Source organism: Macaca nemestrina, chromosome 19 (assembly GCF_043159975.1).
Source record: "Macaca nemestrina isolate mMacNem1 chromosome 19, mMacNem.hap1, whole genome shotgun sequence".
NCBI classification, from domain to species: Eukaryota; Metazoa; Chordata; class Mammalia; order Primates; family Cercopithecidae; genus Macaca; species Macaca nemestrina.
Genome location: NC_092143.1, coordinates 20,250,357 through 20,277,099, shown reverse-complemented (window position 1 = coordinate 20,277,099; position 26,743 = coordinate 20,250,357). Strand labels below are relative to the sequence as shown.

At 37.0% G+C, this 26,743-nt stretch overlaps 1 long non-coding RNA gene across 1 annotated transcript; it reads right to left on the bottom strand.

The window, feature by feature from the left end:
• Positions 1–8,032: 8,032 nt before the first annotated feature.
• On the bottom strand, positions 8,033–20,379 carry LOC105477034 (uncharacterized). The gene is made up of 3 exons (XR_984417.2): positions 20,347–20,379; positions 14,483–14,534; positions 8,033–8,133 (listed from the first exon to the last, which is right to left on the bottom strand). It is a non-coding gene; the product is annotated as an uncharacterized lncRNA (long non-coding RNA).
• Positions 20,380–26,743: the final 6,364 nt, after the last annotated feature.

Below are 26,743 nucleotides of genomic sequence, written 5' to 3'. Positions count from 1 at the left end.
TATCTTCATATTATCATTTAATCTCATTGCAGAAATTCTGATGAGTATTGGCCAATGTGACTGGAAATAATTTGTGATAAGAAATAGAACAGAGATGGAATATCCAGACTTGGAAAAGATCATCCTGACTTTATTAGTTAATACACATGTCAGAGTATTGTGGTGGTGAAATCTATCCTCATCACCAGTAGCCTCTGGTGGATCCATAGTGGACCAAGAGTGTGGTGTTCAGAGAGTAGCCTCATAAAGGTGGAGACAAGACTTTCCTGATAGTCTGTTGACCTTCCTGTCCAATGCAACATCTAATATTCTTGCTTTATCATGGGCTTAACAGTTAAACCTCGTGCATTAAGTGAACAAAAAGCAAGATGGGGTAGGGAGGGATATATTCCTCTCTTCTTTGATTCCAGCTCTAAGGGTCACTATTATAGTACGTTTCTGACTTTTCTCTACCCCTCACTTGCTCCTCTCCAGAGGGAAAGGAGCAAATTACACAATTGAGATAAGGAATCTTGTTGAGACCTTTTCTGCCTTCTCTTTACTGTTTGCTGGTTGAGAGCATGTCTTTTGGTCTGCTCCTGCCTATGCTGCGAGCTTAGCTGAGACCTGTGGATAGGTAAATATCAAGCAGGTTTTATCCCTGGGATGGAGGTTGATTCAACATACACAGATCAATAAACGTGATTCATCACATAAACAGAACTAAAAAAACCCCACGTTATTATCCCAACAGATGCAGAAAAGGCTTGCAGTAAAATTTAACACCGCTTCATGTTAAAAATGCTCAACAAACTGGGCATGGAAGGAACATACTTCAAAATAATAAGAGCCATCCTATTATTCAGACCAGGAAACTCACTGTTGTTCTGTCTCCAACTGAGTTTTTAACTAACAATCACACTAATATTTTGATCTCTCTATCTTTGACTCCTTAGTCTCATAATTGGTCAATCATCTCTTGCCTGGATTATTGCAGTGCCCCTAACTCTTCTCCCTGCATCCAGTCCAGCCCCCAGTCTCTGTTCTTAACACAGTAGAATGAGCAATTCTTTTAACATAACTTGGATCAAGTTGCTTTACTCTTCCACACTCTTCAGTGGCCACATACCTGGGTAAAAATCTAATGTTTATACAATAGTGCGTCAGACTATTGCACAGATGATGCAACCATTACCTCTGTGGTTTCAACTCCTAGGCCTGTTCCCAAGACCACTCTCCTCACCCTCTCTGTCTGGCCTTACTGTCTCCTTCTTTTTCTTAAACACATGTCAGGCCTGTGCACTCTCTGATCCATGTTCCTGAAACATTTTTCCCCCAGATGGTTGCATGGTCATGTGTCTCACCACCTCGGGGTCTGTGCTCAGATAGCAGCTCAGCGAAAACTTGTCTCCCTTAATTAGAGTTGCACTCCCTTTCCTTGTATATACCCTACCTCCCTACCTCACTTTTATTTTCTTCATAGCTTATGTCACTCTCTGAAAAATTTATTTTGATTATTTATGTATTCATTGTTTGTCTTCTTTCTAAAATGGAACGTAAATTCAGTGAAGGCAGGGGTTTTGTCTGTTTTCTTCACCACTGTACTTCCAGCACATAAAATATGCTCATAAAAACACATCAGTTAAGTGAATAAACCACTTGGGTGTGTTTTTAAGAAAATGAAGAGGGTCAAGTTACTGAGAAGGGAGTAAACTTAGATATTAAATCTAAATCACACTGTGTTAAGGAATGATGCTCTATCCAATTTATTAAAATATAAATTGACTTATAGATAACGTATAACTTGCAGATAATATAATTTAGCCTAATTATTCAGTAATTTGCAAATAACCTAAACATTATTTTCACCCTTACACTGTATAATATTGTCCTTAAAAACAACTCTGAAAGAACATCAACATCAACACTTCTCAAAAGAAGACATTTAAGCAGCCAATAAACATATGAAAAACTCAACATCACCACCATTAGAGAAATGCAAATCAAAACTACAATGTGATGCCATCTGATACCAGTCAGAATGATGATTATTAAAAAGTCAAGAAACAACAGATACTGGTGAAGCTATGTAGAAATAGGAATGCTTTTACACTGTTGGTGGGAATATAAATAAGTTCAACCATTGTGGAAGACAGTGTGGTGATTCTTCAAGGACCTAGAACCAGAGAGATCATTTGGCCCAGTAATTCCATTACTAGGTATATACCCAAAGGAATATAAATCATTCTATTATAAAGATACATGCATGTATATGCTAATTGCAGCACTAATCACAATAGCAAAGACATGGAATCAACCCACATGCCCATCTTTGATAGACTGGATAAAGACAATGTGGTACATATATACCATGAAATACTATGCAGCCATAAAAGGGAACAAGATCATGTCTTTTGCAGGGACATAGAAGGAGCTGGAAGCCATTATCGTCAGCAAACTAACACAGGAATGGAAAACCAAACACTGCATGTTCTCACTTATATGTGGGAGCTGAACAGTGAAAACACATGGACACAGGGAGGGGAATAACATATCCTGGGGCCTCCTGGAGCCTGGGGGCGGGGGATCATCAGGACAAATAGCTAATGCATATGGGGCTTAATACCTAGATGATGGGCTGATAGGTGTAGCAAACCACCATGGCACACGTTTACCTTTGTATCAAACCTGCATGTCCTGCACATGTATCCCAGAACTTGAAGTAAACAAAATTTAAGAAAAAGCAGCCCTGAGGCATTGAGTGACTCTGAAGTTCTGAAGGAATATTTTAAGTGACCAATGATCAGAAATACTGTGGGGCTAAATGCGGTTTCAAGTATATGAATTCCTTGAAATTTGGCAACCTAGGGTTCATATTATAAGTCTTAGCTAGTCAGGAAATCCAGTTTGCCGTAACACTTTATTCATGCATTCAAACTTATTTACTGCATGCCTACTAAACGGCAATCTCTAAGGTCAGGCAATGGCAGCATGAGGTGGACAGGCTTGATCCTTTCCTGTGAGAGGTGAGTGGTCTGTGAACAGGAAAGTCTACTGTGTTTCACTTTGTATTCATCCTCTGTGACGGAGACTTGTGCTCATGTATGCCTGTCCAGCAGTCTTACCTTCAGGAAAAGTTAAACCTGTTAAAGTTAATTCTGATTCTCAAGAGCATCACTTACTAGTAGAGAATATTCTCAATTGAAAAATGACTAAAGGCTGGGCGTGGTGGCTCACACCTGTAATCCCAGCACTTTGGGAGGCCGAGGCGGGCGGATCATGAGGTCAGAAGATGGAGACCATCCTGGCTAACACGGTGAAACCACGTCTCTACTAAAAATACAAAAAACTAGCCGGGCGAGGTGGCGGGCGCCTGTAGTCCCAGCTACTCTGGAGGCTGAGGCAGGAGAATGGCGTGAACCTGGGAGGCGGAGCTTGCAGTGAGCCAGGATTGCACCACTGCACTCCAGCCTGGGCGACAGAGTGAGACTCCGTCTCAAAAAAAAAAAAAGACTAAATACACACCGTCTTCTGCATTGTTACATGTGGTGTCAGAAAGTCTATTTTTTCGTCTTTTATATTCACTTGCTCCATATAGTTAACATCATTTCCTCAAGGAAAGAAACACAGAAAAAAAGTGGCAGTACTTCCTTTCTGTGGAACAATAGCCCCAATTAGTATAGGTCATGTTGCTTAGAGCATGAGACAGACACGCCGATGAGAAAATTCATCTGATGAGTTTCTTCCTAATTTTGGATTTATCAGACCATCATAAATCTGCAGAGTAATAGAAAGGGAAGATATACAGCAATCATATGATTCCATTAAACAGGATCTTTGTGTTTAAGCATTTGAAAACACACTTCTAGATTAAGACTCTAAATGGTGCTTGATGATGATGGATTTTTATGTAATTAAAATAACTTTATGGAATTAAAATATGCCACCTCATTGCTGACTGCAAATGAGGAACTGAAAATAATCACTTGTTCGTGTTTTCATTTTTCAGCTGGAAATATCTCTTTCTGGCCATGCATCTGTAAAGACTTAGTACATTTTGTTCTTCTAATCTATGCAGGAAGGCCCTAGCTTATAAATGGGTTGTGTTCCAAAAGTACATTTTAAGTAAGTTTTTTGGAACAGAGAGAGTTCTTTTCTTCTCCCAGTTAAAAGGACAAAAACAAACCCTAAAGGCTCTGGGATTTTCCACTTTCTTGACTTTGCTCAAACTTTCTCACCTGCCTAGAACAAGTTTGAATCCTGCCTGTTCATCAAGGCCCCAAACTGTCTGTTGAGAGCAGAGATTATATCCCGTTTATTTTTTATTTTTATTTTTTTATAGAGACAAGGTTTTGCTATGTCGCCCAGGCTGGTCTTGAACTCCTGGGCTCAAGTGATCCTCTCATCTAGGCCTCTTACAGTGCTGGCATTACAGGCATGAAACACCGTGCCTGGCCCATGCATCATATTTATTTGTGAGAACTGAAGTGTCCCCAAGTTTTCAGCCCTCCCAGGTCATCCGTTTCTTTAACGTAGAAATGTAGTAGCAAAAGCCCCCACTCCACAGGACGGAAGGAGCTATCCTCTTCCCTGTGACTGCTGAGGGTCTTGGGGGAGGGCCTTGATCTCGGTTGTTGCTTTTTCTCCTCTGCTCTGCCCACTCTACATTCCTCTGTAGGTTTTACCTAAACAACAGACCAGGGCCACAGGTATCGAAGACAAGGCTGAGGAGAATTAGCAGATCTTGGTGATGTAACACTTTCAAAGGAAGAATATTGAAAATTGTGTGTAGATCATATGCTTCTAGAGACCAGCCCGTGCCAGACATGGCATCCACCACATTCTCTGCATGTCCACCGTTCATGGCCTTTGTGTCTCCAAGGCCCACTCTTCTTTCCGCTATGGGAGTGCCCTGGGTTCTCAAAGCCCAAGCTCCAGTATCCCTTCTTCCTTCTTCTGGCTCATTAGTAAAACAAACAAGAGAAAAAATCAGTTGACATATCTCTCAGAAACTTGTTGCCATCTCCATCCCCACCAATTTACACCAGGAAGAAAAACATTAGTATCCAGAATAATTAGCCTGTTTGAAGCTTTGGATAATTTTGCCAGTGTTTAAGACTGCTTCAAGAGTATGCATAAAAAATGTGACTAACAGCTGCATCACTGAAAGTACTCAAGAGCGATCCATTGAGAACAAATAAGAAATTGACTTTTCTTGGAAATCACACCCTTAGAAATCACAGGAGATAAATTGCTTCCTCCCATTGATTCATTTATTTCCCTCATCTCTTTTGGCCAATCTATAAGTTTTGTTGATTGTGCTACTTAGAAGTCTCTCAAATATGTGTTTCCTCTGTATCCACCATGCCACTTGTTCTGGAATAGACGCTAACAACCTGAACCATTGCAATAGTTTTATTACATAGGTCTCCATAGTTTCAGTCTCTTCTCTGACACATATCTTTAATAAAGGGACAAATGGCAAATAACTTAGGCTCTGTGGTCATACAGTCTGTTATAACTACTTAAATTTGCCATTGTAACTTCTAAAGCAGCATACACAATATATAAACAAACGGACATGCCTGTGCTTCAGTAAAACCTTATGGACATTGAAATTTGAATTCTGTGTGTTTCATGTGACATGAAATATTCTTGTTTCCATTTCTAACCCCCTTTAAAAGTACATGAACCATTCTTAACTCACAGGTTGTAGAAGAGCAGGTGGTGGACCAGATTTGACCCATAGGCTCTAGTTTTAAGTCTCTTGCTTTACACTGTCATAAGTGACATTTCCAACAACTGCAGAAAGAGTTAAGTTTAAATTGCTCAGCAGAGCATAGTGGTCCTTTGCTTGCATCATTGCCTGCAACCTATATTGTTATTCTTATCTCTAACCTTTTCCTCTAACTTTGGTGCTCCCTATGCTTTGGTAACCCTGGATTATCGTTTCTGATTCTAAAAGTACTGCAAGGATGTGAACACCTATATGCCCTTCCTTATGTTACACAATTTGTCAGAAAAACTCTTCCCCTCCATAATTTGTCTAATTAGCAGACTTCCATAAGATACATACCAAATATTGTATTTTCATTATAATTTTCTCTGAATTTTCAGCTCAGCAGAAAGTGTTACTCTTTTATTTGCATTCCCATGGCACTTGTATACACACAGGCACAGACACACACACTTTTTTATGACAGGGTCTGACCGTGTCACCCAGGCTAGAGTGCAGTGGCATGATCATGGCTTACAGCAACCTCATCCTCCCTGGCTCAAGCCGTCCTTCCACCCTAGCCTTCTGAGTAGCTGGGACTACAGGTGCACACCACCATGCCTAGCTACTTTTAAAATTTTTTTTGTAGAGATGGCGTTTCACCATGTTGCCCAGGCTGGTCTCAAACTCCTGAGCTCAACCAATCCATCCCCTTTCAGTCTCCCAAAGTGTTGGGATTACAGGTGTGAGCCACCACGCCTGGCCCTGTATTTTTCTGCACAGAGATTAATCTTTAAACGTTAACAGTTTAAAGATTTCTTTAAATAGTTTAAAGAAATTATAAAAGTTTCTTCCTGTTTTTCTTTCTGAAAAATCACTTTATTCCTCTCACCATGAACTAATTAGCACATAGAAAAGTGCTCAATAATTTTTTTGTGGGACAAACAGACCACTTGCCCTTATTGTTTATTGGTGATAAGTTGACATTCCATCATTTTATTTTTCAGATTGTTAATGGGGAAAACAATGATCTGTGTAATCACAAGGTATGTCAATAACCAAATCATGACATGGGGCTAAAAAGTTATTCAATATTATCTCTTATAATTTAGTACATTTTATTAGAGTTCTTTTTTTTCTGAGCATTTATCCTTATTCTTGCTTTACCACTTTTGGAAAATATTCCTCTAGCTCAATGTATCTGGTACACATAATGTCGACTCTATCCAGAAAATCAAGAACTCTTTGATGATGAGATTTGAGAGCTCCTGGAGATATTTTCCAGTTTTTATTTTACTTACTGGTTGGTGTCTTGGCATCATGGTCATTTTGATGAATTTTTTTTCCCAAAATGGGTCCTAGTAAAGGAAAGATATATGTGAGAGAAGTAACACATTAAACTTCTGTTAGTCATACAAATATTAGTATGAACTAAAGGGGAAAAATAAATTTTGCATGGAGGATTATCAACATACAAAAGTTCTGAACTCTCCTGGTTTTGGGTAAGACTATTGTCTTAAAAATCATCGTCATTCTGTCATATTGTGTCAAGGGTATCTTAGCATAATAAATATAGGTAGCAGTCTATCTTTTCAACATGCAGTACTCTTGAATACTAAAACTTGTGTAGTTAATTTGCATATAATTTTTCTGCATGTAACAGAATGATGCAACTGTCATGTAAGATGAACCCTATAATTGTTAAATAATGCTTTTTATACAAATAGCTCCTCTATCAATTTCCTTCATCGGTTATTCTGGGAGCTGCTACATTTTGGGTTATCCTCTTTGCAATAATCTATAGTCCTGGCTCATTTGGCCCGAAGTGATGGATAGTAATGTGTCAACACTCGTAAGTAAGGTCCTAAGAGGAAAAATAAGAAAACCTTTATTTACCTCCTTGCTACTTTATAATTTTATAGGTGATATTTCTAGGTTATTAGGTCTGCTAATGTATTTCTCAAGTATTTTTAAACACATGCTAACTTAATATTTTACTTATTCTTTACGCTAATATATTCAAAAATGTGTGTGTATGTCTTTAGCAGTGAAAATAGTTTTTTTTTTTTTTTTTTTTTGGTAAATGATCTTCAATATTTGCTGTGTTTTCAATGTATCTCCTAAAGTTTGTTTTGGAAACTTAATCCGCAATACTAACGTTAAGATGTGAGAATTTTAAAAGAATTTAAAGAGTTGATTAAGTCATGAAGGATCTGTCCTTACACATTGGTTAATGTCATTATTGCAGGAGTTTGTTAGAGCAAGAATGGGCTTGTTATAAAACTGAATTGAGCCTTCACTCTCTCTCTTTCTCTCTTTCTCTCTCACCCACACACATGCTGTCTCTTGTCCTTCCACCTCCTGCCATGGGATGATGCATCTAGAAGTCCTTTGACAAATGCTGGCACCTTGATGTTGGACTTACAGCCTCCAGACCTCTGAGGAATAAATTTCTGTATAAATCACTTGATCTGTGGCATTCTGTTACAGCAGTGCAAAGTAGAGTAAGGCAATGTCCCATGTTTTTTGATTCTTTCAAGACACCATATAACTTAAAGTCCAAATTCCTGGGTTACTTACTAGCTCTGCCATTTACTAGCTTTGTGATCATGGGTGAGTTTCTTAACTGCCCTCTGCCTCATTTTATTTATCCATAAAATGGGATAATAATAGTATGTCATAGGTGGTTGTAAAGACTCAACTAATACAGGTAAAGTGCTTATAACAGTACCTGGTAAATATAAAAAGATCAGTAAATGCTTTTTATTAAGTATTTTATTGTTATTCTTTGTGATTTATTGCATTTTTCTTAACAAACTCTTTCATTGAGTTACTGTAACATCCAACCAGATGACCAGAAGAGTGAAAAATATGTAAAAAAAAATTTATTTGATATTATAGAAGTAACAGTATAATACTTGTTTTATTACAATTCTAACTTTTCAATTCACATTTTTCTTAGATATGTATCAGATTGTACTATTTCTAGGTCATCACTCTTCTTATTTTCTGTTTGTTTTTGTTTTTTTCTTGTGCCTCCAAATCCATTTAAACTTCTATTAATACATTATTGAGGCTGGGCATGGTGGCTCACATCTGTAATCCTAGCACTCTGGGAGGCTGTTGGTGGGGGAAGAGGAGGCGGATCACTTGAGGTCATGAGTTTGAGACCAGCCTGGCCAACATGGTGAAACCTTGTCTCTACTAAAAATACAAAAAAAAAAAAAAGCCAGGTGTGGTGATACACACCTGTAATCCCAACTACTTGGGAGGCTGAGGCATGAGAATCACTTGAGCCTGGGAGGTGGAGGTTGCAGTGAGCTGAAATTGCACCACTGTATTTCACCCTGGGTGACAGCGTGACTCTGTTTCAAAAATAAAACAAAACATTATTGGCACCTAATAGACTTATGTTTTCTTATTTTCATTTATTCATAAGTACAACTTGCCTTGAATTATTGTTAGACATGAGAAAAACACCATAAAAATCTGCCTGAGACAAGCTAAAATTAACTCCAGTAGAAAGAAATAAAATTTAATTAATCTAGTCAAATTGGTTATTTGTCATATAAGAGAAAAAGCTTATAGAATTCTAACTTGGGAAGTTTTTAGACATTATTTCTTTGAATTTTTTTCCTCAGTCCCACTCTCTTGCTCCTCTGCAATTCTGGTAAAATAAATGTTAGAAATTTTCTTCAAGTCTCACAGGTCCCTGAGCCTCTTTCATTTGTTTTCCTGTTCATTTTCTCGCTGGTGTTCAGACTGGATAATTTCTATTGTCCTGCAAGCTCACTAATTGTTTTTTCTCTCCTCTCCCTTCTACGGTCAAGTCTGTTCAACGAGTTTTAAAATTTGAGTTATTGGAATTTTCAGTTATCCAAATTTTCCATTTGGTTCTTCTTTATATTCTTTATATCTCCACTGAGATTTTTTTCCCCACGTTTCAAGTATGTTTGTATTTTTTCTTTAAAGCATGTTCATGATGGATGATTGCCTTAAAATTTTTGTCACAAGATTCTAACATCTCTGTCATCTCAGTGTTGACATCTATTTACTACCTTTTTGCTCATATTAGGTGGGATTTTCCCGCTTCTTAATATAAGTAATTTTTAAATTTGGAAATTTGGGGTATTACGGTATGAACCTTTGAATCTGAAATATTCCATTTTACTTGGCTTCCTTGGACACTGCTCCAGCAGGGGAAGTGGTTGGTCATGAACTTGTTACTGTCATTTTGGGGGGAGGTCTAGATTCATCACTTAGCCTCCATTGGCATGAGGAGCTAGGAGGTGGGATGGGAGAAGGTTCTCTTGGTTAATACTGCACAGGGTCCTCACTAGGCCTCAGCTGATTAACACCTTTGCTGGATGGGGCAGGAGAGCCTTGGGGTGGGAGTGGAGAGAGATTGGGAGGGACTAATCTCATTGGCACTGGGCAGTGGTGAAAGTCTTAATTCTTTACCAGGCCTCCTTTGTCACTACTGGGTATTAGAAAGGATGAGGGTACCTCACTACCATGGGGTGGGGTGGAAATCTTGCTAGTATGAGGTGGGGTTGGGGTTGCAACTTTTTCTCTGACGTTCAACTGGAGCAAAGTAATTATTATCTAAACATTTTCTTTCTTGCTAGGCTTTCCCTTTCCTGATATTGGCGTGGGAGAGGAGGCATATATTGAGGCCTTTGTTTTTCCATCTGTGCCCAGTGATGTTTCAGGGTTGCTGACTTTTCCAGGTCTAAATATGGGAAATATGAAACCAAAATAAAACACAGAAAACCCGCCACTGTGTCATTCCTTGGGACCCAAATGCCTAGCTAGTTGGCGGTCTTCTTTCCACCTTTCAGCATCTTCTCATGTTTGTTATATACATAATGTGCAGAGACTTTAGTGATACTTAGAGGGATAGAGAGAGTAGAATTCAGCCAACCAAGACTTCTAACTAATATGAAAATATATTTGAATGTTTGAGATGTGTGGACATTTTCAGCAAAATTATACCAAATTGCTGAAATAAGTCAAATAAAACTTTCCCCCCTAACCTGTGATACTGATCTACCATATAACAGAAGTAGAAAAGAAAACCTACTCCACATTTCTTACACAACAAGTTGACACTTTCTTAATGAGAATAATTTTAATTTTATCATCAGATCTTATAAAATCCTATTAGCACTTTACATCCAAGCTGATATAAAAAAAATGCCTGGAATATTCTACATACAATAGGGTTGGCTCAGTTATAATAAACATGATTTTGCATTTAGGTTACACTTCTTTTTTACCAGAGGAGAAAATGGCAATGTTTGATTAACATTAACCAGATCTGTGGACTTTTCTACCCTTCAACGATTAGCCCAAGAATAAGCCAGGACAAATTTTCTATAAAGCAAATCTAACACTTAACATACCAATTAGAACGAAGACATGCCATGCCCATTTTCAGCATATTTAATGTTTACAGTTTTTTTATCCTAAGTTCAATTATATGAACATATATTCACTATTTATCAATCAACTGTCAGTTTCCCAAAACTTTATTGGATGTTACACAATACTAGGTAAGAGTTTGTTGTCTATTCTCCTCAGCCTGTAGATTGTCCTTTTAATGTGTCTGTGGCACATTGGGGTTGGGGTACTGTTTGTAGCCATGGACCAGTTTTTAAAATTATGGTGCTAAATGATCTATGTAGAAGCCAATCTCTCATTTGAATGGAGTGTCAGTACATGACTATGTAAAACCAAGGCAGGATGTTTTATATATCTGATCTTGAAGAGTCATCCTAGTGTATCCTTGGGAGAATTTGATTATATGGGTGGTTATAACAATTGCTCATGGCCATAGCTGTTTTGGGCATTTTTGTGAGAATGTTAGAAATTCATCCTATGGCTAAAATTCGGTGGCTCAAACTGAATTGCTGCTGGAGTCTCAGAATGTAAAATTAAAAAAAAAAAAGAAAAAAAAAAGGAAAAACCTCCCTAGGTAAATTCCTTGACAGCCCTGTCAATGAGGTATTGAAAAATTTTAAAAATAGTCCCTTATCAGCTGTATAGACATGGTCCATGAGCTTTGGTGTACATATTTTCATGTTGTCTTTTAAAAACAAAAGAAAGCTAGTTCCCTCTGGCTACTGTTAATTTCCACTGAAAGGATATAAAATACTAGCCACTACAGATGTTTTTTCAAATGTGCACTGACCCAAATCCCAAAGAATAGCAAAACCTCATTTTATGAGACTTTTGTTGATACTATGTCTCCTCAAATGTACAGTTTATATTATGAACAAGAGCCTTTGCCTGATTTTGATTCATTGCAAATTTATACCACAAAAAGGATACAACTGGAAAAATGCACTGAGGAAGTCAGCTGAGAATAATATACCCTTATTTATGTTTTCTCTTTTTATTACTATTCAGAATACTGAAACATATTGCCCATGCTAAGGAAGAGTATGTTGGCAAAAGAAGCGGAATAAAAGGCATTTATCTGTTTTATATTTTATAATTGGTAGGTTATGTTTGTTTAAAATGATATGAATTCATCAAAACCATTGCTTTTAAAGATGCATATCAAATTAGTACTTTTTCCAATGAAAAGAGAGTGCTTTAAAATGTTGCCATTAGAAACAGAATTAAAAACAAAACCCATGTGATCATTTCAGTAGATGCAGAAAAAGCTTTTGATAAAATCCAGCATCCTTCATGATAAACACCCTAGACAAAGTATGCATCAAAGGAACATATCTTGATATAATGAGAGTCATCTGTGACAAACCCACAGCCAACATCATACTGAGTGAACAAAAGCTGGAAGCATTCCCCTTAAGAACAGGAAGATAAGGATGCCCACTCATCATTCTCATTCAACACCGTACTGGAAGTCTTAAGAGCAATTAAGCAAAATGAAAGAAATAAAAGGCATCCAAACAGGAAAAGAAGAAGTCAAATTATGTCTTTGTTGACAATATGACTTCATACCTGGAAATCCCAAGAGACTCCACCAAAAGGCTCCTAGAACTAATAAGCAACTTCAGTAAAGTTTCAGGATACAAAATCAATATGCAAAAATCAGTAGCATTTCTATACACTAGTAGAATTCAAGCTGAGAGCCAAATCAAGAATGTAATCCGATTTACAAGAGCCACAAAAATATTAATATAAAATACCTAGGAATACAATCTCTAACCAAAGAGGTGAAAGATATCTTTACATGAGGAACTACAAAACACTGCTGAATGTGTTTTTAGATGACACAAACAAATGGAAAAACATTTCATGCTCATGGATTGGAAGAATCAATATAGTTAAAATGGCCATAGTGCCCAAAGCAATCTACAGATTCAATACTATCCCTATCAAATTACCAATGCCATTTTTCAAAGAATTAGAAAAAACTATTCTAAAAATCACATGGAACCATAAAAAAGTCCTAATGCCAAGGAAATCCTAAGCAAAAAGGACAAAGCTGGAGGCGTCACATTACCTGACTTCAAACCATATTATAAGGCTACAGTAATCAAATCAGGATGATATTGGTGCAAAAATAGACACATAGACCAATGGAACAGAATACAGAGCCCAAAAATAAAGCTGCATACTTATGACTGTCTGATATTTGACAAAGTCAACAAAAATAAGCAATGAGCAAAGGACTCCCTATTCAATAAATGATGCTGGGATGACTGGCTAGCCATATGCAGAAGGATGAAACTGGACCCCTACCTTTCACCGTATAGAAAAATTAACTCAAGGTGGATTTAAGATTTAAATGTAAGATGTCAAACTATAAAAGTCTAAAATAAAACCTAGAAAATATCTTGTTCAATATAAGCCGTAAGCAAAGAATTTATGACTAAGTTCTCGAAAGCAATTGCAACAAAACCCAAAATTGACAAATGGGACCTGATTAAAGAGCTTCTGCACAATCAGAGAAACTATTAGCAGTGCAAACAGGCAGTCTACAGAATGGGAGATAATATTAGCAAACTATACATCCAACAAAGGTTTGGTATTTAGAATCTATAAGGAAGTTAAATCAACTAGCAAAAACAAATAACCCCATTAAAAAGTGGGCAAAGGACATGAACGAACACTTCTCAAAAGAAGACAAGCAGTGGCCGAGAAGCATGAAAAAATGCCCATCATCACTAATCATCTGAAAAATGCCAATTAAAAGCACAATGAGATACCGTCTCGCACCAATTAGAATGGCTATTACTAAAAAGTCAAAAAATAACAGATGTTGGTGAAGCTGTGGAGAAAAGGGGAGGTTTATCCATTCTTGGTGAGAATACAGATTAGTTCAGCCACTGTGGAAAACAGTTTGGAGATTTCGCAAAGAACTTAAAAGAGGACTACCATTTGACCTAGCAATTCAACTACTGGGTATATAGCTAAAGGAAAACAAATCATTCTACAAAGAAGGCATGCACTCATGTGGTCATTGCAGCTCTATTCACAATAGCAAAGATATGGAATCAACCTAGGTGCCAGTCAATGTTGGATTGAATAAAGAAAATGTGGTACACTGTCGAATACTATGCAGTCATAAAAAGAATGAATTAATTTCCTTTGAAGTCACATGGATACAGCTGGAGGCCATTATCCCAAGTGAATTAATGTAGGAACAGAAAAGCAAGTACTGCATCGTTCTTACTGATAAGTAGGAGCTAAACATTGGATAATGGACATAAAAATGGAAACAATAGACATTGGGGACTGGACCACAAGACAGTGGAGGGAAGGAGGAGGGCATGGGCTAAAAAACTACGTATTGGGTACTATGCTCCCTACCTGGGTGATGAGATTATTCATATCCCAGCGTCTTGCGCATGTACCCCCGAATCTAAAATAAAAGTTGAAGTTATAACAAAATACATCAAATATGTTCTACCACAATAAAGATGTTTGATTACAAAAATATTTGAAACATTTCTGGTTTCTAATTGTTTTTATAACGTGCATTTAAAATAAACATCCTCTGCTGTAGCAAATCTTTAGGTTTTGAACATAGGTCGCTAAGTCACTTGAAACAAAGTCTTTTTAATTTTTAATACTTAAAAATCATGTAGTTTATGAGGAGCTGGAGAACTATCACAATGGGGAAGCAAACCACAAAGTCAGTTTCCTACTTTTAAGTTGTGTTATAGAGAAAGTTATTCAGTTTTCTACATAATGAAATTGACTGACCTTTTGTGATGAATTAGATATTAACTGGGCCATTGATGGTGGACAGAATGCTCACTAGAATGCCTTCTCTTAAGATTTGCAAACACTCACTTTTTTCATCTTGGGCAAATAATGGTTTCCATTGTGGATGAGGATTCAGGTCTTTTGTAAACATTAGATCTTAACATTGCTTAGTGTGTTAGTCAGGAACACATTATCTTGTGATTTTTTTTTTCCGAAGCTATCTCTAACACTAAAAAATTCAGGGTCCAGTCTTTACAAAAAATGTTATAGAGTTTGTTATATTTAAGAGTGTGTCTCGAGCCATCATTTAAAGAGTCATATAATTGTCTACTTCGATGTACCAAATCTCTGACCTTTTCAAGTTTTCTGTCTCCTAAGATTATGATCATGTATATTTAACCTCCCTCATTTTTTTTTTTGTCAGAGAACTCTGGTTTCTGTCATTTGATTTTTGTATACTGTTTATTATCCTAACTATACTGTTTCTAGATTTTATAAGTTTTTCTCTGTAAATAATGATGATTTTTGTGTCAAGTGCAACAAATAACTTGATAATATACTTCAAAATTTGCAATAATCTTCATTTGTCTTCTTCAGCATTAAGTAATTTGCTAAACCCTTATTTCATGCTGGAGTAGAAGTAGGAATTAAAAGAGAGAAACAAGAGTTGATATCTCCGTACTCATCATGTGAGGACGGGGACAATGGAGCAAGTCAGATAAATAACTTGAACATGATTTAAGGAAAGCAGTAAGAAGAGAACTAAGTAGAGTACAATAGGGAGTCAAAAGAGGAAATGATTCATTCTGTCTGCAGGTACTGGAAAAAGTTTTGCAGAGAGAATATATTTAAACTAGCTCTTCCCAATAGTGATCAAATGGAGAGGATTGGGCGTCCTAAGAAAATGGAGTAACAAATAGCAAATCCAAGAAGATCAAAAGCAAATGCATTGATTTTTGGACAATGACAAATCATATAATGTGATTAAACTATGAGTGAGAAAGTGTGTGTGTGTGTGTCATGCTATTGGAAGGCAGGTCATAGCTGTGGATCTCAGGGTGACAGGAAATGTAGAGAACAGAGGCTGGTAATCTATTTTTTCCAATAAAAATACAGCAATTATATAAAATTAAATGGAATCATATGCATACACTTTAAATCAAGCTTGTCCAACCTGTGGCCCACAGTCTGCGTGTTGCCCAATACAAATTCGTAAACCTTGTTTAAAACGTTGTGAAATTTTTTTTGCAATTTTTTTTTTAAGCTCATCAGCTATCAGTGTAATTTATGTGTGGCCCAAGGCAATTACTCTAGTTCCATGTGGCCCAGGGAGGCCAAAAGATTGGATACCCTGGTTTAAATCATTATGGACTGAACATTGCCATAACCTAGAAATCTCCAGTCCACTTTTCCTTACATCTCCCCTGCCTTCTTCCAGCATTAGTTAGAATGTGTTAATCATTTCCTTGCTTTCCTTTATAGTTTCTACCTTTCAAGTGTGTATCCCTAAACTACAATGTTGCTTTTGTGTGTTTTTGAACGTCTATGAGTGGAATCATTTTATGTGTAGTCTTGGGTAACTTGCTTTATTATTTATTTTTTATTGACAAATTGTAATTGTAAACATTTATGAGGTACAGTATGTATACAATGGGGAATGATGAAATCAAGCTGATTAACATATCACCTCAGTTGCCTATCATTTTTTGTGGTGAGAAATTTAAATTTGCTCTTTTAGTTACTTCTAATTATACATTATTGTTGACTAGAGTCACCCTGCTGTGAAACAGATATCAAAACCTATTTTTTCTGTCTGAAACTTTGTACCCTTTGATTAACCGCTCCCCATACCTTCCCTTTGTCCATCCCCAAGCCTCTGGTAACCGTCATTCTACTCTCTACTTTGATTAGTTCAAGTATTTGTGTCTACACATAAGTGAGATCAGAAGTTATTTGTCTTTCTGTGCCTGACTTATGCGTGACTTGCTTTAACTGATAAATAGTATGTTTTTGAAATTTCTTTGGATGGATGTATTATAAGGAGCAGAATTCTCTTGTAAAGATAATTTATAACTTTCATAATTTCCTTAATTTTATAATCTCACAGTTGATGGACACAATGGTTGTTTAGATTTTTATGAGCAATGCTACTATGCAATCTCTTCTTATTTATGTGTAAGAGTTTAGGGTATATACCTAATTATGGAATATATAATAACCTTCTAAATGTTCCTTTGAGAAATATTTTTGAGTAAGGAGGGTGCTGACTCCCCCAAAGAAACTAAAGATACATATTCTGCCTATTGGGATGGATGGTCATGCTCTAATGCTCTTTTTGTCTCCAGGAGAAGCTGAAAGCAGCTCCAGCTAACCATGACTTAGCTGGATGGAGGTAGGTTAGGCAGTTGTTCAATTTTACTAGAGAACATTTTCCTAAATGGTTAAAACAATTTACATTCCCATCAGCAGTGGTGAGGATTTACATTGTTTCTTTTGCAAATGATACTTGGTATTAAGTAGCCATAATTTTTGGCTAATATGGTATGAGTGTGCAATGAAATCTCTGTTTTTGTGTTTCTTTGATTATAAATGAGATTGAACATCTTTTCGTATGATTATTGGTCATTGATGGTCTTCTCTGAAATTTTTAATCAATTCTTTTTTATCATTTTTTATGGGGTCACTTTTTTCCTGTGCATATATTAGAAGTTCTTTGTGTTTTTTGAGTACTAACATTTTGCCCATTTTGTGTGTCACAAAATTTTCTCATAGGTTGTAGTTTAGTCTTTCTACATTCTGTATGGTGGTGATTTGTTTATATTTTAGTTTACCTCAGTGTGTTCCCTTTCTAATAGGTGAAGTCTGTTGGTTTCATATTTTAAGATCCTTTTTACAGTTTGGACTTTATTCTGATGGTAATATGGAGTCATCAGGAGACAGTGAATCCAGAGATGGGAGACCAGTTAAAAAGCATCTGCAAAAATGCAGATTATGAGGGCTTGAAGGTAAACACTTGTGGTAGGAATTAAAATGAAGAGGCATTTGGAGTGCTGTTTAGAATGTGGAATTGACAACCGTCGATATGTGAAAACGTCTCTGAGCATAGAGTTTAGGGGACAAGTATCTTAGTTTATAATGCCATTAACTAGAGGGGTTATTGGCATAGATATTTAAAATATGTTAATTTCGAGACCTTTGAACTATAAGATCTTCTGAGAAGGTAAGATGTGGGTCTGGCTCTCAATAGTGCATGCTGCAAAGTGATACATTAATCTAGGAGTTATCAATTCACAGGAAGTAACTAAAGCCATGGAAAATCACTTAGGAGATATTTAGAGTCTTGGATAGTCTAATTTCCCCCCAAAAAGGATAGCATTTATCTTTTTCTCTGCTTTGTCAACAGTATCCAGTGAAATACATGATACAATAGGTGCTCAGTAAATATGTGTTGAACTAATGGATACCTTGAACCCGTATTTAAGAGCATGAGAAGGAGGGAGTAGCTAGGAAAGGAACAAATTAAAAACTTGGGAGAACAAACAAACCAAGTGGTGAGGCTAGTGAAGACCATTTTCAACAGAATCAAGTGACACAGAGTGGAAGAATAGTTTCTGTTGACCAGTTGGAATAGATGCCTGATTTCAGAGTTGAGGAATGGTAGGAATTAGGGGATAGACATAGCAAGATGGCCTATGTTTCATTGTGTGGCAAGACAAAATATTGTGGTACCTGGTCCCTGCTAAGGAGTGCATATTGATGGATTAGTTCAGTTCTAGGTTAATACCCAGAAAACAGATTAAGTGCTAACACAGAGATTGTCCAACGAAATGGATTAGAGAGAGGATAGGAAAGGATTAACAGAACAGAAGGGCAGCTTGTAGCTAAGCAAGAAGGAAACCAAGGAATGAAAATCCAAGGAGCAAACAATGGCTTGGACTGGAAAAGGTCATTTGGCAACAGAAACTGGAGACAGCTATGATATGTGTCATAAGAAAAATTGTGTTGAGTAGTTTACAGGTAGATTCATATTATTTTAATGGGTCACTGAAAAATTTCCTAAGGACATCCTTAAATAACTTTTATGAACCCTGACCTCTGATTAAGGTGGATGTTGGTTCAAAGGAAAGTAGTTTTTAAACTAGAAGACATTCAAGCATGATCATTGACCAAGAAAAATGTTTTTGGTAAGGATTGAGACTCACCATTTCGAACCAGTTTAAGCATATTTAAAGAAAAAATAATCCCAGTATCCTCTGAGTTTAATTCATTTCAAAAAGGATGGATTAACAGGGAGAGTCCTAGGGTTCCAAAAATTTGAATGAATTGCTCCAGGGCGCTAATGCTTGGAGAAGAAAAGTCAGCCTACAGGTCAGTGGAGATTTGCTCTGCCAGTTACTTACATTAAGACTTAGAGGGAAATTATGACCCAAACCTGACCTTTATTATTAGTCTAAACAGATAAGCTAGGGCTAACTTTCACAATTTTATTTTGTAAAAGATTTTTTTTTTAAAGGCAACTACAGAAAGCATTCTACAATTATTTTCTGAACAAGTTCTTTTTTGTTTGTTTTCTTTACTATGAGTGCTTCCTTGAGTTCTTTCCAGTCTTTTAGTTTTTTGTGGTCTTTTTCCAACCTAGATTTATAGAAATAAGACCCACAATTGTTCAAATTCTGCAAAGAAAATGTATCTCAAATCTTGTCACTCATCTGTCAATATTTGACGTGGAACAACTGCTTTTTCAGATGCTGTCCTGAGTTGAATAGTGATCTTCGAAGATTCGTGTCCTTCTTAGAACCTCAGAATGTGAACTTACTTGGAAATAGGGTTGTTGCAAATACGAGTTAAGATGAGATTATACTAGAGTAGGGAGTACCCTTACTCTAGTATGACTGGTGTCCCCATAAGAAGAAGAAAAGAGACACAAAGAGAGACATGATAGTGCCATGTGACGATGGAGGCAGAATTTAGAGTGGTGTTTCTAAGCCAAGGAATACCAAAGATTACCAGCAATAATGGACATTAGAAGACAGTCATGGAATTGATTTTCCCCTAGATCCTTCAGAGGGAGCATGACTTTGCTGGCACCTGGATTTTCGGACTTCTGGCCTCCAAAACTGTGTGAGAACACATTTCTGTTGTTTTAAGCTAACCAGTTCATGTAACTGTTACAGCTGTCCAGGAAAGGAATACATGTACCATTGGTTTCTTTAAACAATTCAGGGATAAAAGGCGGTTGGTCCACTGCAGACTTCTCAAATGCCTGTTTGAAAATTTGATGGATAGGTACAAACAGAATTGGGAAGAGTGATGCTAAAGAGCAGGTGGGAAATAATCACAATCTGCTTAGATTAGTATGATAATTTTAGATTGCTACCAAGCAATCAGAAAGTTAAATAAATCAGAGTTTTCACCTGGTTCTTTAAGATTTGTTGGCTGTGGGAGGTAGACTCCAGAAAACTTACTTGATCTGGGATACATAGCCATTTGTGTCTTGCTATGAGAGTTTTTAGATTTGAAGGTGTTGCCTAGGTAACTTGTCCATGTTGAACAATTCTGGTATGAACAGAAACGGAACTTGGCTGACCAATTAGACCTGGTAGAAGAGGTAGCAATTTTCTGTATTAGTGTTCCAGGATGCCATAACAAAATTCCACAGACTGGGTGGCTTAAATAACAGAAATTTCTCACATTATTGAAGATGAGAAGTTTGAGATCAACCTGCAGAGTGCGTCAACTCGGAAATCTTTCTCCCTGGCTTGCAAGATGGCCGCCCTCTTACTGCCTCCTCACCGGCTTCTCTCTGCACATGCCCCCTGGTGTCTCTCTGTATATCCAAATGTTCTCTCCTTAAAAGGATGCCAGACGCCAGTCAGACTGGATCTGGGCCTCTCCTAAAGATCTTGTTTTAACTTAATTACCTCTTTAAAGGCCCTAACTTCAAATACAGTCATATTCTGAGGCACCGAAAATTAGGTCTTGAACATACGAATTCTAGGGGCACATAAATCAGCCAATAACAGGTATCTAGGAAGGGTCAACGTTCAAGATAATTGAGGAGTATTTATTTCTCTGTTCTATAATTGGGAAGAATAAAAATGTAAAGGGGAATAACATCAAAAAGGCTAAAAATATTGCAACTTACTGAGGATGTCAAGTGAATACATTCCATGGGTTTAAAAAAGGGTTCTTGAGTTGATCCTCAGAATGGAGAAAATACACCACTCTGTCATTTAAATGTAGCTAACATTTTCATGTGTTCTCTCAGAAATGAAATAGAACAGAAATTGAATATTTATTATTGAGATCAGAGCCACTGACATTTACTACAGAAGGAAATTAGTTTCTTTGTGAAACTTTCAAGCTTTACTGTTTTCTCTGATTTCTTACCACAATTGTTTTGCTCATCTGTGCAAATACTCAGTAAGACATAGGGATGCTGTGTTCCTCATTCCTATCTGGATATACAATAGCCACACACAGTGTCTGCTCATAAATCACGCATACTAATAAAGCTTCTGTAGAGCAGAATAATTTAGACAAAGTGCCAGTCTCAGGGTTGTAAAATGTGGATTCAACTATTAATATTTTCTTACATTAAGTACGTGTTGTGCAACTTATCTCTGACACTTCTTTTGCCGTTGCTGAGAAACCAAAAGACTATTGCCTATATAAAACTTTAGAATGATAGGAAATATATTCCCTTATTGATTGTCCCACTGAGAGTAGGCCATAATAGGATAAATGTCACCTGTAGGCATCAGAAGCAACATGGCAGGGATGATAGGGATGGGGGAGAAAACAGGATCTATAAGTGATGTCTGAAAGACATTATAGGTGTAGAAAGCAAGAAGCCTTTTCCTGAAGAGTAGTGCTACCTCATACTTACTTGGGTGTGCCTGGCACTGCTAAGTGCTTTGCAACTATGAGCCTTCTAAGGTGGGTACCTCTTATTTCTACTAATAGAAGTAGAAATGAAATCAGAGATAAGTTGCCCAAAGTTGGCAAACCTAGCAAATGATCAACTTGGGATTTAAACCCAGGTCGTCTAAGTCCAGGGTCTACACTCTCAACTGTCTCAAGGCTGGACCATCTGTCTTAAAAGCAAGGTTAAAAACCTAGTGTTACTTAAAAGAGGTAATGGGGGTCTCAAGTCCAAAGACAAAAGAAGAATCAACAGGTCTCAGGTTTCAAATAATCCACTAAATTTGAGATCTGGGTGATTTGGCAATAAGGGATTATGAATTCCAAAAAGTCTACCCAAGTAGCACAGAAAACCCTCCATAGGAAAGGGTGTTATTGAAAAATGAGTAAGAGTTCTCCTCTTGCCTTCTCACCTATGAGAGAAAATATCCTCAGTTTGTGGAAGGACTGAAACCTGAACATGATGGCAAATGGAGATATCTGAACAGAGCAGAGGAGAGATCTGGTTTTCAAGAGCTTTCTTTTTCTCTTTTTTTCTTTTCTTTTCCTTTCTTTCCCCCCCTTTTTTTTTTTGAGATGGAGTAGAATCCCACTGTGTCGCCCGGTCTGGCGTGCAATGGCGTGATCTTGGCTCACAGCAACCTCCGCCTCCATGGTTCAACCAATTCTCCTGCCTCAGCCTCCTGAGTAGCTGGGATTACAGGCACCCACCACCACGCCTGGCTAACTTTTGTATTTTTAGTAGAGATGGGGTTTCATCATGTTGACCAGGCTGGTTTCCAACTCCTGACCTCAGGTGATCCACTTGCCTCGGCTTCCCAAAGTTCTGGGATTACAGGCGTGAGCCACCGCGCCTGGCCTCTAGGGCTTTTGAGGCTTGTTCACATTCCTTGGGGCTGCAGATTCTGGACGGCCAAAGATGTCAAAGTTTCAGAAGAACACACGCAGCCCCTGTGGAAGATTACACTCCGCATAAACTCCCAGCTATTCAGAAGAGACAGAATGGCTGCTTGCCACAGGCACTGAGTCCTGGCAAAGTCTAGCTTCCATTTAGAGCAGCTGATAGAGTGCCTCATCGATAGCTGACTTGGGGCTATCTGAATCATCCTAGGTAATTGAATCCCACATCCAGCTTTTCTTGATTGCTTTCTTTTCTTGCTCTAGCTCTGACATGTTCTGGTCACACAATCTTCTTCCTGCTTTCACCACTAATCTGGCCTCGACCTCATTCATCACCAGCATGTCAGCGCCCATGGATATGTTGTCATCTTCCATTTGGAACAAGATGATATCTTAGTCACTTAATAGTTTATTATGTAACTGACTCTTTGACAGCACTCTGGGCACGATGCCTTTTCTCAACCTTGGTGCAGAACAACACATCCCACACCACAATAGGACTGTGAACAGTTCAGAAACTCGTATTTTATAGTTGCCTTTTAGCTAGCTTAGAGTTAATTTGTTCGGTGTAACAGAATGTGCTCAGTACTCTGGTAATAAATATGAACATTATCTTATGGGGCTTTAATCCTGACATATTGTGGTGATTTCTTTCTAATCAGCAATTTAGCAAGTTGAGTTAAAAAGTGTAGCATCATGGCTTCTGAATATTGAAGCATATTCAACTCCGAAATGAAATTCTATTTTCTTTTGTTTGTTTAATCATACAAAGTTGGATTCTGTTACCGAAATATTTTCTATAAGAAATATTTTTCTCCTTGAAAGTGGAGTTAAATTTCCTGTAAGTTCGTTTTAGATTTTGCAATTACTTTTACTTAAAAATCAGTTTGATTTTTCTGTCTATTTTTTCCAGAAATCAAACTGCTTTTGAAGGTTGTGCTTTGCTTTACTTAGTGTCTGATACTTTGGAGGATTGGAGAAACATTTTTTGAGTATTTCTTTCATTTTGCAGTACCTTCCATACTGCAAAAATCAAGTGCTTGCTTGCTTTTGAAATACATGATTTTGCTCTCATTACTTAATAAGAATACCCTATAAATGCCCCTTAATCCTTATTTACTAAAAGTTAAAAAATTGAGCAAATTCTTAAGTCACTAATCCATGCAAGAGACTTTGCCTTGCATGTGAAGCCTTAAAGAGAGAGAGAGTTTTATCTTTGCCCTACTTCCATGCCTTAGACTACACCAAGTATAACATAAGACCTCTTAGACATAGTATAAATATTGGCTGATATATAGCTAATGAAAATAATTGAAGAAAGACTTTGCTTGTTACTATACTTAGAAAAATCCATTAAAGAATACTGATGGACTTTCTATTTCCAAAATGCTTTACAATCATATTTGTGTTTGTTTCCCTACAATAAATCTGAACCAAGTTGGCATTTATATTCCTACTAATATTTATAAGCAAAGAAACAGGAAAATGTGAACAACTGAAGTGAATGGTGCAATCACAGAGCAAGTGTGAAAGAAAACACCCTGTTTTACGTTTCTTGAATGGCACAAAGATTCTTCTGTTTGCTGCTGTACTCTCAATAAGGCCAGACTGCTTGTACCTTATTCAGCTGACCACCTTGGCATTTAGCCTGTCACTGCTGCTCATGTCACTTTGTTGCCATCTACGAACACTTGCCCTCATTGGACTAAGTGGTCCCAAACACTGTGCTTATTTCAGAGCCTGTTGCTTTTACACCCTGCCTCCCCGTGTCTCTTGAAATGCATTCCTTTTGCTCAATATAGCCATTCCAGCACTCCCCTAATAATTCATTTTCACTGTGTGCCAGTCTTCAGTAGTTTCAAATTGCATCATACCAGGTAATGCTTTTAAAGCAGAACCTGAAGATGACATAAATAGTTTGTTTTCTGCAGCACTAACCTGGCAGTAACACTTGGAATCAATTTTCAGGTCTCCAAAATAATTTGAACATTACTTAATACCACTATCTCACAATAATAAAGTAAAATTAAGACAAGTTGTAGTCAAGAATGACTCTGAAATGCAATAGTTATTTGAAGTTCAGGTATCTCATTATCTTTGCTATTTCTCTTGTTGTGGTTTTGTCTGCAATTTTTATAAGCCAATGTTTATTATATTTTTTGTAATGATGTGATTTGGAACAAAATTACTTTTTCTGTCAACCTTCTCAATCAGTGGTTGGAAAAAAAAATCTAGTGCAGGCCGGGCATGGAGACTCATGACTGTAATCTCAGCACTCTGGGAGGCCGAGGTGGGTGGATCAGCTGAGGTCAGGGGTTTGAGACAAGCCTGGCTAATGTGGTGAAACCCCATCTCTACTAAAAATACAAAAATTAGCCGGTCATGGTGGCAGGTGCCTGTAATCCCAGCTACTTCAGGAGGCTGAGGCAGGAGAATCGCTTGAACCCGGAAGATGGAGGTTGCAGCAAGCTGAGAGAGCGACAAGACCGAAACTCCATCTCAAAGAAAAAAGTGCAAATGCCTGGGGTTCAGTGGATTACTAGAGGAAACTATTTAATCTATTTAAAATAATTTCCGATTAGGGAAGATTCTGTATTAATAATTTCTCACTCTGAAAGAAGCACAGCACTTAAATCTAATTATTGGTTGACTTGGTCTATTAATGAAAAATGTCATTGATACTAGTAGAATTTTAGCAAAAATAGTAAGCTATATGTGGTTATTAACATACAATATAAGGTAGTAAGATAATACTTCACTGTACTGTTGATATGTATGAATTTATACTACAAACAGTTTTGGACTAAAATAAAAACTTGATTTTTTAGTGGATTTGCATTTTTAGAAAACAGCATTTTATCTTCCTCTAGCATAGTCAGGAAATATAATAAATTAGCTTACATTAGCTATTACTCATCATAAAATAATTTATCAGGGAATACGTTTTAAACATTTTATACTTCAAATTGGAGCATATCCAAATTATTTTTACAGTGTAAAGGCATCATTGAAGACACAGTTTTAGAAACCAAAAATAAAATTTCAAAATACCAATAGTTCCATCTGGTCTTTTTAACCTTTGTTGGTTTTTTGAAGTTGACTAAAGTCTCCAGATTTTCTCCCTCTCTCATGTCTGAACTACACGGGGACACAAGAACAGGCGCACGTTTGTAAATTTGCATACACTTTCAATCCATGAATTTTCAGATTAAGAATGACTACAGCATACAGAGTTTTATCTTGGATAGTTGCTAAACAAATAGTAAGCTCAGAAAATTAACAGTGATTTTGAAAAATTTTCAAACAGCAATATGAATGGAAACTGCCAGTATATCAAAACTGTTTTGGCAAATTTATTAAAAAAATAACTTTGTTTCTATTGAGAAACAACTCATTTAAGCTCATTAAAGATAGGTACATTTTCCTGCTTTTAGTTTTTAATAATTATTTAAGCAATTGAAATAAAATATACCTTCATTTTGATTAGAGAAATATGTTTCATAACTTTTTAAGAGAATATTTACTTATTCACAGTTCTTCAAATTTTAAATTGTGAGATTGAGAGTAGTTTGGATAATTTAAAAACTTTTTTAAGAAAGCTAACTAAATAATTTTTGGCTTCATAATTTTTGTCATTTTTTCTGATTGTTACCTTTTTATATTTAAAAAAATTTCAATTTTTATTTTAGATTCATGGGGTACACGTGCAGGTTTGTTACACGGGTATATTTATATGATGCTGAGTTTTGGGGCTTGAATGATCCTATCGCCCTTGTAGTGATTTTAGTACCCAATATGTTAAAGTTTTTCAGCCCTTCCCTCCTTCCCTGTCTCCCTCCTCTAACAGCCCCCAGTGTCTGTTGTTCCCGCCTTTATGTCCATGTGTACCCAATGCTAAGTCCTCACTTATAAATAAGAACATGTAGTATTTGATTTCCTATTCTTGCATTAATTCACCCTGGATAATGGCCTCTAGCTGCATCCATGTTGCTGCAAAGGACATTATTCTTTTTAGTGACTGCAGAGTATTCCATGCTT